This window comes from Danio rerio, chromosome 5 (assembly GCF_052040795.2).
Source record: "Danio rerio strain M-AB ecotype USA chromosome 5, GRCz13ab, whole genome shotgun sequence".
NCBI lineage: Eukaryota > Metazoa > Chordata > Actinopteri > Cypriniformes > Danionidae > Danio > Danio rerio.
The window spans coordinates 78,117,501-78,132,500 of record NC_141025.1 but is presented as its reverse complement, the minus strand read 5'-3'; the positions used below and the strand labels follow the sequence as shown (position 1 = coordinate 78,132,500).

Below are 15,000 nucleotides of genomic sequence, written 5' to 3'. Positions count from 1 at the left end.
TTAATTAAATGTAATTAAATAATTTATACAATTTAATATATAAATAATTATTAATATATAAATGAAAAATGTTACTAATTATTGTATATTTTATATATTTTCTAATTAATATTGCATAACTATTTTATTATGTTAGCACATCAAGCTTGTTTGTAGCAACGCTTAAAGTGTATTATTACAAAAAGGATGATAATAATGAATAATAATAATAATAATAATAATAATAATAATAATAATAAAATGTGTGTGTGTGTGTGTGTGTGTGTGTGTGTGTGTGTGTGTGTGTGTGTGTGTGTGTGTGTGTGTGTGTGTGTATATAATAATATATTAAAAAATATATATATATATTTTTTATGTGCACATGTTTAACAGTTAAGTGTGGACTGCATTATTCACAGTAGTGACCATGATTTTGGTTTACTTTTCAGAATGCTTTAAAAGTTTGTGAGCAATCATGCCATGCAGTCCTATAACTCATCTTAGTTTTAAATGCGTCAGTATGTGATGTTCAATAATAGTGCTTATAAATTCCCAACAGCAGTGTGCTGTACTTCAAACTGTATATTGTGAGTATGCATGTGTGCATTCAGCTCTGTGGGTTTATATGAACACGGCTCTCATTTGTTTATATACTATATACCGATATTCAATTATTGTAGCTGGTAATAAGCAGCAGATGCTGGATGGCGGTGTTGTTTAACTCGCTATATGCCTTCCATTATTAAATGCCTTTGAATATAGCTCGGCTTCAGATAGGTCTGTTGCCCACATTTATTTTTAAACACGGCAAACAATAATAGAGCGTGAAAAAAGCTCAGACTGCGAGCCGCTGTTGTGTGACCTGACATTTAGATGCATTATCTGCCTCTTCTTACTGTCTTTTACCTGAATGTGCTGGATTTCTCGCTCTTCTGCGTTTAGCAGATAATGTTGGAGAGCCGCGTGAGATCGCTAATTCACTGCCATTGCTGATGCATGAAGCCGACGAAACCAGCAGCACAGATTAGATTCAGAGATGTGAAGGTGAATCTGGAAAAGCAAGAGCAACGGCAAGTTAAAAAGTGCTAGATAAGCGAAACAGGTGTGTGTGTTTGTGTGTGTGTGTGTGTGTGTAGGTGTTTTGAAGGTAAATTTGCTTGGAGAGACAAAAAGAGCATTTGAAAGACAGAAAGAAAGGCATACGTAATGCTATTACCAAGGTGAATTACAGTTAAACAAAGTTATCTAAAGACACAGAAACGAAGTACAGAAAAGTAAAAGACTGTCTCTGTTTAATTCCTGTGTTGGCAAATGCAAGTGTTAGCAGCATTATAATAGTCCTCAGTGTCACATATTACCTAATCATATTAATATTTTAATTTATTGATGAAGAGAGATTTCAGATTATTATCAATGTGATACTACCAACCCAAGCTCATTCTGGAAACGTAGCCCCGCGGACGTTTCTGGAGACCGCGATTTACGTGGCCGGAGGTACGTAAAGGCCGCGTTTAGTTTTTTTCGAGCGAACGCTGCGGGGCGGTGTGGCGCCGCTTCGCCCCTTCTCTTCGCGCTAGCCGGCCGACGGCTCGCCTCCGAGTGGAGGGCTTTCCCGATGCAATCAGTTTGTCCGCTTAACTCACAGCGTTGCGTCGGCGGAGCGGAGGCCCCGGACGAGGAGGAGGAGGAGCCGGCCACGGATCGAGTCCAGGGAACAGCAGGTTCCGGAAATCAGGTAAGACGAAAAACGGTATCCAAAAAATAAGGGCGAGAACGCAGCGGGATCCAAAAACGCGGTCGAAATCGAAGACGAGGGCTTTTGCTTTTTTTTTTTTTTTCTGGACGGCTTTTGCGAACCGTCGCTCGGGTTTAGGGAAGGAGGAGGAGGAGGAGGAAGAGGAGGGCGGCCAAGTCGGCCGATCCGGTGGCTTTTCGCGCGAGAACGGCGCGGGCGTGAACGGCGCGCGCTCCCGAGAGTCGTCCGAGACGCGAAAAAATCGCTTACAGCGGCCTCTCGCGGATCCGCGAAAAAACAAAAAATGTTCGAATACGTACCTCCCGGGACATAAATCGCGGTCCACAGAAACGTCCGCGGGGCTACGTTTCCACAATGAGCCCGGGTTGGATACTACTATCGTTCTTTTTGTAGATTTGATGAGCTCAAAATTCCGTCTCAACACACATCTCATTGTTTATACTGTGGCATATGCACAATTTCTACAGGCTTTCTGTTACTGTAGTTTGGAAACTGAAATGCTCTCATGTTTGTTTTTTTTGTTTATTGGTGTTATAATTAAAAGTCCACCTTTTAATAATAATTTGAACTACATAAAATTAAATGTAATAAACAAAAGAAATAAAGCAATGAATGAAGAAATAAAAGAACAAACGAACAAACGAAAGAAATAAAGAACAAAGGAATGAAGAAACGAAGAAAGCAATGAAATTAGGAACGGATCAAAATAAAATCATTAAAATACCGTTAACAAGTCATTTATAACTTGTTAAGTAACAGCTTTGGCTATAAGGCAAAGTTATAAATAATTAAACTTAATTAACAATTAAGTAATTCATAACCATTAACTAACAGATTATTAATGATTTATTAACTAGTTACAACGGAAAGTTATTCTAAAGTGTTACCAAGTCAGCTATTATTTTCTGGCATATTATCATTTTCAGGCGACATGGTGGTTTCAAAGTAAGAAGGTCGCTAGTTCGAGTCCCGGCTGAGCATTTCTTAGTGGAGTTTGCATGTTCTCCCCGTGTTGGCATGGGTTTCCTCCGGGTGCTCCGGTTTCCCTCACAGTCCAAACACATGCGCTGTAGGGAACTAAATAAACTAAATTGGCCGTAGTGTACGAGTGTGTGTGTGAATCAGTGTGTATGGGTGTTTCCCAATACTGGTTTGGGCATCCGCTGTGTAAAACATATGCTGGAATAGTTGGTGGTTCATTCAGCTGTGGCAACCCTTGATAAATAAGGGACTAAGCTGAAGGAAAATGAATGAGTGAATGATTTAGGTGGTGTAGTATATGCAGTACTAGAACTTTATGTAAGCTCAGTTATTTTGTCCATCGGTCTTGCAGCTTCTGTTAGTCTGTTGTTTTGTTTTTCTTTTTCCTTCGGTAGGTCAGTCTCCGGGGTAAATCGCTTCACCTCCTGCACACATTAATTAGAGCAAACAACAACATGCGCATGTTCAACCTCAGTGTACAGAGCATGTGCTGATCAACTGGGCCACAAATGCACACTGCTCAGATACTGGTACTGTAAATGAACACAGTTCTTGAACACAGCTGTTTATTACGACCGTAAAAAGGTCTTGCATATGCATGGATCTCCATTAGTCAACCTGCATGTAACAGTACAGCCTACCCGTGTTTATGTGAGCTATTCAGTCTAGATTTATCACTGGACATTTCAGATCATGCACATTAAATAAGATTGAAAAACACAGCTATAAAATAACCTAATGCACACTGACAATCGCGATTATCAGAAGAGCAGCACCGGATGTGGATGTTTTATTTGATAGATTTTGTTTTAGTGTTTCAATCTCCTTTATTGGAGATGATTTATATTGATTTCAGTGGATTATTCAGACCATGTTTAGCATAACTTTAGCATTCATGAGCATGATCTGAGAGTGAGTAAACTAACAGGAAAATGAAAATGTCGTTGTATGCCTTTAAGGATATTTATATCAGTGTACTTACAGGTGCTGGAAATCCTTCAACATGTTTAAATTTCGATTTTTAAATCATCCTGACATGAATCCAATGAAGTCAAGAAATGACTTAAATTGGACCTACCTACTTGAATGAAATTAGAGCGGCCTAGTCATACTCCTGACCTGAATCCAATTAAGATGTTGTGGCATGATCAACAATTCTACAAAGATGGCCCAAAACGTCTATCCATTCATCCACCAATCTAAAGCATCCATCCACACTGTTAGACATTTCTGTAAATTACACAGTTATTTACTGTATTTCACCCAGTGTAATACTGCAAATTCCTTTTACGGTAAATAACTGTATTTACCGTTGCATTATGGGAATTTAGTGTGACGTCGAGCAACATATACAGCGATGTACTGTATTTGTAAAAATTTGTGTATTATACTGTATTTTCCACAACTGCTTCAACGCCACCTTGCGGCGATTCGACTACTCTGCACCACATTTTGCCTGAGGACCCTGGAGCAATTCTGGAGGACAATTTATTAGTGTGCCTGAAGAACATACTGGATTTAACAAACTTTACTCTGGTAAGCTGAGGCAGTGTTTCATTTTACAGAATGTTTTGTGGACGAGAATAAAACAAAGTAAAGTATATTGTAGTATAGTTAATTTTATTAATATTATTTTAATACTATAGACCTAAAAACTACACAATTACAAAATATTAATATAGTAATAATAGTAATAATATAGTTGGCTATTATTATTTTCTCTGGCTTGGCGTTATTTCGCCCATTTGAGAAATATATAATCTATTAAGATGTTACCTTTATTTAGTTTATTACATTAACACTACTATTACTTTAAATAAGACTGTTTATGACTATTAGCCATTGTTCTCGTCATATCTTTTTATTTATTTACATAGGAACCGGTGTTGCAGCGGGTTTTGGTTTAGGAGGGAACCAGAGGTATGCAGACAGTTTTGGAGGACACTTAGCACGAGACAACGGTCCGGCAGAGAGTGTTTTCCCCCAGAAGAATATGAATGAAAGACCAACAAATAATCCAGGTAAAAGCGCGTCTGTCTGTGCTGACAACACTCGACATTGATTTGAGCACCTCTATTAGCATTTGTTTGCTCGGCAACATTGGCTGAAGCGATCTTAAAATGGTAATGTTAACTGTTAGCTAAACTGAGCTAAGTTTATACTGAATTGGACTCAAACTCATTTTAACGTGCAACGTTTAACTTATATTGATTTATACTATATATATTAGATGTTGTGAACTTATTTTTCTCTGGTTTAGAGTAACTTATAACGTTAGCTTGAGAAAATAACATCGCGACGTAACCTATAAGAACGCTAACGTAAATTTATAACGTTACAATATGCATAGAGGTAAAGTTGGTTTTATATTCGCACATTCGTTCATTTAGAAGACTATACTGTTTACCATGTTACTTTGAATATTCGATCAGAATTAGCATGCCAGTATGACTTGAAATCAACATTAACACTGTTTATTTGACCGTGAGCATGTTGTACTTTGATAGTCATTAGCTGCTAAAATGATTTCGCTATTTAGAGTTTGCAAATAATACTTTTATGAAATTAAATTATTAAGGGGGAAGTCTGAATCTGCTAATATAAAACCAATTTTACCTCTATGCATTATGCTAATAACCACCTTTTTGCTATTTATTGTTTGCTAATTATTTTTTTATCACAACTCTTGACATGTGGTTTAACATAATTGTTACCATTATATTTTTTTCTGTTTAGATATGGCACTGGCACAGCAGCAGGTTTTGTCTGAAGAAACAAACAGCATTTCAGAGGAACATCTTAATCAGCACAGCCTTATGCTTAAAAAATAAGCAAGACCAGTAAGCAACCAGGGTAAACAAATAAAAAAAGTTGTGTGGAGGTTGTGGATTGTAGCAAGGTATTCTTATCTGTATTTTTGGCTTTTTTATGGTCTTAATATAGAATACTGGGAGCCTGCCTGTGCAAACTGGACCTCATACAACAGTAAGTACTGTACATCTATTTGTTTCTCAATATATTAACGTTACTTTTAATACAAAATGTGTCACATGTTTAGTTGCTAGCTAAATAAAAAAATCGTTTTTCCTTTTTTATTAAACCATTTAGTAGGTTTTTTTTTTCATCTTTGTTTATAATATTTTTGAGCAGATTGAGGTCTGTCATGGGTCAGACATTTCAAAATACAATAATTAGTATTGGGATACATGCATTTGTCTATGTATTAAATGTCTTTTTCCCCATTTCATGTTGCCTAAATATTTTGTAATAAATAAAATAATACAATTTTTTTGTATAAATAATTCCAGAGGATGAAACAAAATGCACAGCAACAACCAGAGTGAGCCAGAAGATAGCAGGAGAAGTAGTGAAGAGAATGACAACCATGAACAACAGTGAGTTATCCTTCTTTCACCAGCTAACTGAGAACTTGGATTAGGTGAGACACTCTCAATAGTTTTATCAGTATTCAGTCAGTTTTAGTTTATTAGGAATACATAAAACAAATAGTCTAATCTGTCCTGCAGTGAATCAACCCATCACAAATGCTTCAATGTTTTTGTAAAACCTTGTTAGGGGAAAAAATAAACAGGACATTCTGGTTAGTTATCTTTTAAACATGGTAGTGAGCAGGTTATGAGCAGGAGCCAGTTGCTCAGTACCAGCTGAAAACTACCCCAACCTAGCTGCCATGCTTCAAAATAATTAACCAGTATATGATTTATTTTTTTTAAACAAGCTTCTTCTATGCTTATGTTAGTCTGTTTGTCCTTATCCAGAGTTCTTCATAATCCTGGACTGGGCCAAATCCTGACCAGATGCTGTGGTGGTCATGGAGGAGTGAATCCTAAAAGACACACGTGATCAATGAGTTTCCGCATTGATCCAATGGGCCAGCCTGACCACCCACTGGTGAACTTTCAAGCCTCCGGTGCCTAGACTGCGGCCTTGCACAAGTTTGGCTAGAGGAGAACTGGTCGTGCCCAACTGAGCCTGGTATCTCTCAAGGGATTTTATTCTACACTTTCGTCAGTTGGTGAAGTTTGTTCCATGCCACTGGATCACTTGGCTACAATTGGTGGATCGGTGGATTTGCTCTTCAGTGTTTGGACTTTCAGCAGTGACATTTACTGCTTCAATTCTGAAAACTGGACTGAAGCAGCTTCAATTTATAAGAACTTCTATGTTAAGCTGCTTTGACATCATTGATCTACATTGTAAAAGTGCAATAGAAATAAAGATGAATTGCATTTGAACATGTGAATTCAGACCTTGTTGAGCATTTGACACCAGAACTAGTAATATTTTAAAGTTGGGTTGTTTCTGAGTCGGCTAATAGTTACAAATATTTATTTTTCCAACAATATGCAATTCAGAAGTTTAAGTTTTTATTGTTCATGTATGTTCTAGTGCTTTGTGTGATTTATTTATTTTTAATGTGTTGATTTTATTGCTTAATGTAATTTTCACACATTTTCCTTAAATGCTTTAAGCATTATTAATGTTTTAAAGAATGGCATATTTTGTAATTGTGTCTGGTTTAATGTCAGTAGTACTTAGTACAATTGTTTTTTTTTCTCAACAATATGCAGGTCAGACACTTAAATTAGTTTTGTACATGTATGTTAATGTGCTTTGTCATTTTCAATGTTTTTTTTTCTTAAAATAAAATATTTTGAATGATTGAAATGTAATGTTTTTACACATTTTTAAGCTTGTTTTAAGCATCTCCAATGTTTTAAATAAAGAGTGTTTATTTTATTAATATTTTGTAATTGTGTCGTTTTTAGGTCTATAGTATTAAAATAATATTAATAAAATTATATTATAAAATATTTAGGACAAAATTAAAAGGTTTACAGTAGCTAACTGTTAACTTAGGTTTTTACAGTAGTTAACCATTTTTAGACACTACGGTAACATGCTGTAAACGGATTTACAGTTGTATACTGTAAATCTAAAATACAGTAACTTACTGGCAACAGTGTTGCCAGTAAGTTACTGTAAAAACCCTTTGAAATGTCTAACAGTGCATCCAGCCATCCATGTACATATCCACTAATCTAAAGCATCCATATATTTACTCACCCATCCATCCATCCATCCATCCATCCATCCACCCATTATCCATCCATCCATCCCACCGCCCATGCATTCATCCATTCTTTCATCCATCCATTTATTCATACATCCATCCACCCACTAATCTAAAGCATCCATCTATTCACTCACCCACCTATACATCATTTTACAAATCTAAAGCATCCATCCACCTATCCATCATCCACCAATTCATCCATGCGTTCATCCATTCATCCATACATCCATTTATCCATCCATACATCATCAGTCTAAACCATCCATCCACCCACCCACCCACCCATCATCCATCCATCCACATTCATTCATCTAACCATTCATCCATCAAATCATCCATTCATTCATCCATCCATCCAACATTCTAAAACATCCAACCACCCACCCACCTATCATCCATAAATCCATACATACATTCAACCAACTAGCAATCCATTCATCCATCCATCCATTCATCCATCTGTCCATCCATCCATTTAAAGCCTCCAACCCACCACCTATCCATCTATTCACTAATCCATCCATGCATTAATCCATCCATTAATCTATCCAATCTTCCATCCATCTATTCATCAACCTATTCATCCATCCTTCCATCAATCTAAAGCACCCATCCACCCACCAATCCATCTATTCATTCACCCACCCATCCATCCATTAGTTTAAAGCATTCATTCATCCATCTATCTACCAATCTAAAGCATCCATCCCACCAACTATCCATCCATTTACCAATCCATGCATGCGTTCATCCATCCATCTATCCAATCATCCATTCATTCATCAGTACATCTATCCATCCATCCATCCATCCATCATCCATCCATCCATCCATCCATCCATCCATCAATCTAAAGCATCCATCCATCAACCCACCCACCCATCATCCATCCATCCATCCACAAACCACATATCCATCCATCCATCCATCCATTCATCCATCCATCCAACATTCTAAAGCATCCAACCACCCACCCTCCTATCATCCATAAATCCATACAAACATTCAACCAACTAGCAATCCATTCATCCATCCATCTAAAGCATCCAACCCACCACCTATCCATCCATTCACTAGTCCATCCATGCATTAATCCATCCATTCATCTATCCAATCATACATCCATTCATCCATCCATCTATTCATCAACCTATTCATCCACCCATCAATCTAAAGCAACCATCCACCCACAAATCCACCAATTCATTCACCCACCCATTCATCCATTAGTCTAAAGCATTCATTCATCCATCCATCTACCAATTTAAAGCATCCATCCCACCAACTATCCATCCATTTACCAATTCATGCATGCGTTCATCCATCCATCTATCCAATCATCCATTCATTTATCAGTACATCTATCCATCCATCCATCCATCCATCAATCTAAAGCATCCAACCCACCACCTATCCATCCATTCACTAGTCCATCCATGCATTAATCCATCCATTCATCTATCCAATCATCCATCCATCCATCCATCCATCCATCCATCCATCCATCCATCCATCCATCTATTCATCCACCTATTCATCCGTCCATCAATCTAAAGCATCCATCCACCCACAAATCCATCTATTCATTCACCCACCCTTCCTTCCATTAGTCTAAAGCATTCATTCATCCATCTACCAATCTAAAGCATCCATCCCACCAACTATCCATCCATTTACCAATCCATGCATGCGTTCATCCATCCATCTATCCAATCATCCATTCATTCATCAGTACATCAATCCATCCATCCATCCATCCATCAATCTAAATCATCCATCCATCAACCCACCCACCTATCATCCATCCATCCATCCATCCACAAACCACAAATCCATCCATCCATTCATCCATCCATCCATCCATCCATCCATCCATCCATCCATCAATCTAAAGCATCCATCCATCAACCCACCCACCTATCATCCATCCATCCACAAACCACAAATCCATCCATCCATTCATCCATCCATCCATCCATCCATCCATCTATCTATCCATCCATCCATCCATCCATCCATCCATTTATATGTCATTTGCCACACTTGTGAAGTGCATTTTTTAAACATGCATCTGGAAAGAGTTTGAAAAGAGCTTCAATTTGACTTTAAACATGTGTAAGTAACCCTGCTTAATCCAAACATTCCCTTGTATGCTGTCACAGGCCAGGCAGAATATTTATCTCAACACATGGCGGATTACATTAGACTTATTTGATCATACAGAGCATTTATGACACTTAAACAACATTTACCAAGCACAAAAAGCCGAAGCGCCTCCTCTCATAGCTGCTGGAGTCAATGCTTCAGAAAGCAATCAAGTCTATTCAGGTTTCGTGAAGTGTGGTGAGGAATGAGTGATTTTATTTCCGATGCTTTTCTCCATATTTAAGCGTTGAGGATGGCGCTGGAGCTCTGCAGATATTGTTATGTTAATGAGAGAGACTTCTAATCTCTCCTGCTCAGCGCAGACAGTGATTTTGAGCTTAGCATCAGCTGAACGCTCGGTCAAGAGCTCGTGCGCTGCTCTCTTCATCTTGTATAGTCGAGTCCTCTTACAATCTGTATTTCATCTGCTCGCTCAGCCTTGTGCGCTGTGGAGAAATGACGGCTAATCTTAACAGCAGTAATAAAGACACATGAGAGTGAGTTTACATACGAGCGTCACTGCTTCACTACTTCAGCTTTTGTTGTCAATGATGTATAGATAGCAGAGTAGTTTATTGTCACATGTATCGCTCATGCACTGTACTATCGGACCTGCCTTTCATCTTAAACTTCCCATGCATTTAAAGCAGATTCACCACATAAAGAAGACTATTCGTGGAAAAGAGCATGAAGGCTACATTAAATAATTAATATATAAATAAAATAAATAAATAATACGAGAGAGATTTGTGAGGGGGGAACTAAATATGATGTTTATTCACAATTGTAAACTTTTAAGTTCATCATTATTAAATTAGTTTTCTCACCCTTGGTCGTAGATACTTCGATTAAGGCTCGTTTTGACTGGATCATTTGAAAAAGTGAGTCATTAACTTGAGACTTGCATTGACTGGATCATTTGAATCAATGAGTCATAACTTAAATATTGCATTGACTGGATCATTTGAATTAATGAGTCATAACTTTAAGATTGCATTGACTGGATCATTTGAATCAATGAGTCATAACTTTAAGATTGCATTGACTGGATCATTTGAATCAATGAGTCATAACTTTAAGATTGCATTGACTGGATCATTTGATTCAATGAGTCATAACTTAAATATTGCATTGACTGGATCATTTGAATTAATGAGTCATAACTTTAAGATTGCATTGACTGGATCATTTGATTCAATGAGTCATAACTTAAATATTGCATTCACTGGATCATTTAAATTAATGAGTCATAACTTTAAGATTGCATTGACTGGATCATTTGAATCAATGAGTCATAACTTAAATATTGCATTGACTGGATCCTTTGAATCAATGAGTCATATCTTAAATATTGCATTGACTGGATCATTTGATTTAATGAGTCATAACTTTAAGATTGCATTGACTGGATCATTTGATTCAATGAGTCATAACTTAAATATTGCATTCACTGGATCATTTGAATTAATGAGTCATAACTTTAAGATTGCATTGACTGGACCATTTGAATCAATGAGTCATAACTTAAATATTGCATTTACTGGATCATTTGAGTCAATGAGTCATAACTTAAATATTGCATTGACTGGATCATTTGAATCAATGAGTCATAACTTAAATATTGCATTTACTGGATCATTTGAATCAATGAGTCATAACTTAAATATTGCATTTACTGGATCATTTGAATCAATGAGTCATAACTTTAAGATTGCATTGACTGGATCATTTGAATTAATGAGTTATAACTTTAAGATTGCATTGACTGGATCATTTGATTCAATGAGTCATAACTTAAATATTGCATTGACTGGATCATTTTATTCAATGATTCGATAACTTGAGAATTGCATTGACTGGATCATTTGATTCAATAAGTGATAACTTGAGAGTAGAATTGACTTAATAATTTGATTTAATGAGTCATTAACTTGAGAATTGCATTGACTGGATCATTTGAATCAATGAGTCATAACCTAAATACTGCATTGACTGGATCATTTGATTCAATGAGTCGTAACTTGAGAATTGCATTGACTGGATCATTTGAATCAATGAGTCATAACCTAAATACTGCATTGACTGGATCATTTGATTCAATGAGTCGTAACTTGAGAATAGCAATGACTTGATCATTTGATTCAATGAGCCATTAACTTGAGAAATGCATTGACTGGATCATTTGAATCAATGAGTCATAACTTAAATACTGCATTGACAGGATCATTTGATTCAATGAGTCATTCAATTGAGAATTGCAATGACTGGATCATTTGATTCAATGAGTCGTTAACTTGAGAAATGCATTGACTGGATCATTTGAATCAATGAGTCATAACCTAAATATTGCTTTGACTAGATCATTTGAATCATGGAGTCGTTAACTTGAGAATTGCATTGACTGGATCATTTGATTCAATGAGTCATACCTTTAGAATAGCATTGACTGGATCATTTGAATCAATAAGTCATAACTTAAATATTGCATTGTCTGGATTATTTGATTCAATGAGTTGTAACTTGAGAATAGCATTGACTTGATCATTTGATTCAATGAGTCATTAACTTGAGAACTGCAATGACTGGATCATTTGAATCAATGAGTCAGTAAATTGAAAAATGCATTGACTTGATAATTTGAATTAGTGAGTCATTAACTTGAGACTTGCATTGACTGGATCATTAGAATCAATGAGTCATAACCTAAATATTGCTTTGACTAGATCATTTGAATCATGGAGTCGTTAACTTGAGAATTGCATTGACTGGATCATTTGATTCAATGAGTCGTACCTTTAGAATAGCATTGACTGGATCATTTGAATCAATAAGTCATAACTTAAATATTGCATTGTCTGGATCATTTGATTCAATGAGTTGTAACTTGAGAATAGCATTGACTGGATCATTTGATTCAATGAGTCATTAACTTGAGAACTGCAATGACTGGATCATTTGAATCAATGAGTCAGTAAATTGAAAAATGCATTGACTTGATCATTTGAATTAGTGAGTCATTAACTTGAGACTTGCATTGACTGGATCATTAGAATAAATGAGTCATTTACTTGAGGCATGCACTTATGACATCATTGGAATCAATGAGTTGTAAATTAAGGATTGCATTGACTGAATCAAAGAGTCAGTAACCTAAGTATTGCATTGATTGGATCATTTGAAACAATGAGTTGTCAACTTAAGAATTGCATTGGCTGGACCATTTGAATCAGTGAATCATTTGTTGGAGACTTCCTTTGACTGAATCATTTAAATTAACGAGTTGTAACTGTAGAATTGCATTGACTGAAATATTTGAATCAATGAGTCGTTACTTAAGTGTTGTATTGACAGGATCATTTGAATCAATAACTAAATAACTAGAGACTCACTTTGTCTATACATCTTAATCAGTGATTTAATACAAACTCAAACTTGTATAACTTGTATAACTTTTTTACTCAAACTTGTATAATTTGGCTTTAATATAACAATACAACCATATTCACACATTCACAAGCATATGGTTCACCAGTCTGTAACTTGTTTTCTCTCACAACATATAGCTGTTTGGTGTCAAAAACAAATCAGTTTACAGTAAACCCACTCTTAATTTGCAGTCCTCTTTACATGTAGCAGTGCAATGCAGTATAATGCAGAAGTAATGTGTGTAGTATTTTCATAGCCGTTAAGAGAGGAGAGGGACTTTTATTATTGCAGTAGTTAAACAGTTCTGTGTGTTGTGCAGAAACACTAATAAACTAGCTTAAGGCAAATTAATTACGTGCTAATCAGCTTCAAGTTCAGCCAAGAGGAACAATAATCCCAACAATGGTGACTGCAAACAAATCACTGCTTATTTACACTATTATTCCACAATCAAGTGCGATTTCCTTTTCGTTTACTTGCAGTAATGTGTTGTTTTCTGAAATTACCTGCACTGCTTTATTTCCTCCTTTTCCTCATTGTTTTGCATTCTTATTTAAGAAACTGTTGATAAACCCTGGCAGTTTTATAGCTGTGCATGCTTAAACTGTTAATATTGAACTATGTATTGTGAGTTTTAGAAAGTCACAAACTTTGAGATTTAAACATTTAATTAAAAGTGGTATTAAAATAAATCAAAACAGCTCAGTTTTATTTAGAGGTCCAAACTAAACAATAATGGCTCGTTTCCACTGACTGGTACAGTACGGTAGGGTTCGGGTCATCTTTATCAGGCTTGCGTTTGCACCACAAAGGGTTCCCTTTTGGTGGGTTTGGTGTACGACATAAAGTTTAAGTCGACGTCATGTTCGCTCGAATAAATGTCTACAGTAAAGCTGTACTGGTCGTTTATATATCATATGAGAAGCACTTCTCACAAAACAGATGCTTTATACACATAAATGCTTGTTTATTACTAACTTTTCTATGAACATGATTTGATTATAACTGCAGATCAATGACAGTGTGAAATAGGCTACTGTAACGTCTTTAATTATATCAAATAAATATATAAATACAACATATATGAACACATACAGCCCCTTACAGTCTCTGATATATTATTAATTACAGAAAAACTACACACGGCAGACATTTAGTACTTATTTGAGTTCAACAACACATGCAATATATCCCACAGTCAGCGCAAACTTCTCATCTGTGTCTGTAATCTTCACCAGCACATGTAAGCTCTGTTACAGAGTCATTTTGTCATTCCCAGTTCATAATAGTCCAAAAGGCGAAGATAAACACGGCAGTTTGTTCATGATTCAGGTTGCTAAAACATATTTGCTCCTGTGTTTTGCCGGGCTTCTTCTCGCGCTTGTCCTTTTCTTTTTGAATGGATCAGGTGACGTAGACACTTTGAAAATCACGTACATGTTATTATCACCAGCCCAAATGGTTTGTTTTATATATATATATATATATATATATATATATATATATATATATATATATATATATATATATATATATATATATATATATGTGTGTGTGTGTGTGTATTTATACAACAGTTCTGTCTGATTCTCGAATCTAATTGGCTGATAGCCGT

General features: G+C 36.0%; 1 protein-coding gene and 1 long non-coding RNA gene across 6 annotated transcripts in view; both read left to right on the top strand.

The window, feature by feature from the left end:
* Positions 1 to 15,000, top strand: part of astn2 (astrotactin 2) — a 579,161-nt gene that overhangs the window by 323,938 nt on the left and 240,223 nt on the right.
* LOC147844554 (uncharacterized) lies at positions 5,636 to 6,634 on the top strand. Its single transcript, XR_015492079.1, has 3 exons — positions 5,636 to 5,701; positions 6,025 to 6,111; positions 6,496 to 6,634. It is a non-coding gene; the product is annotated as an uncharacterized LOC147844554 (long non-coding RNA).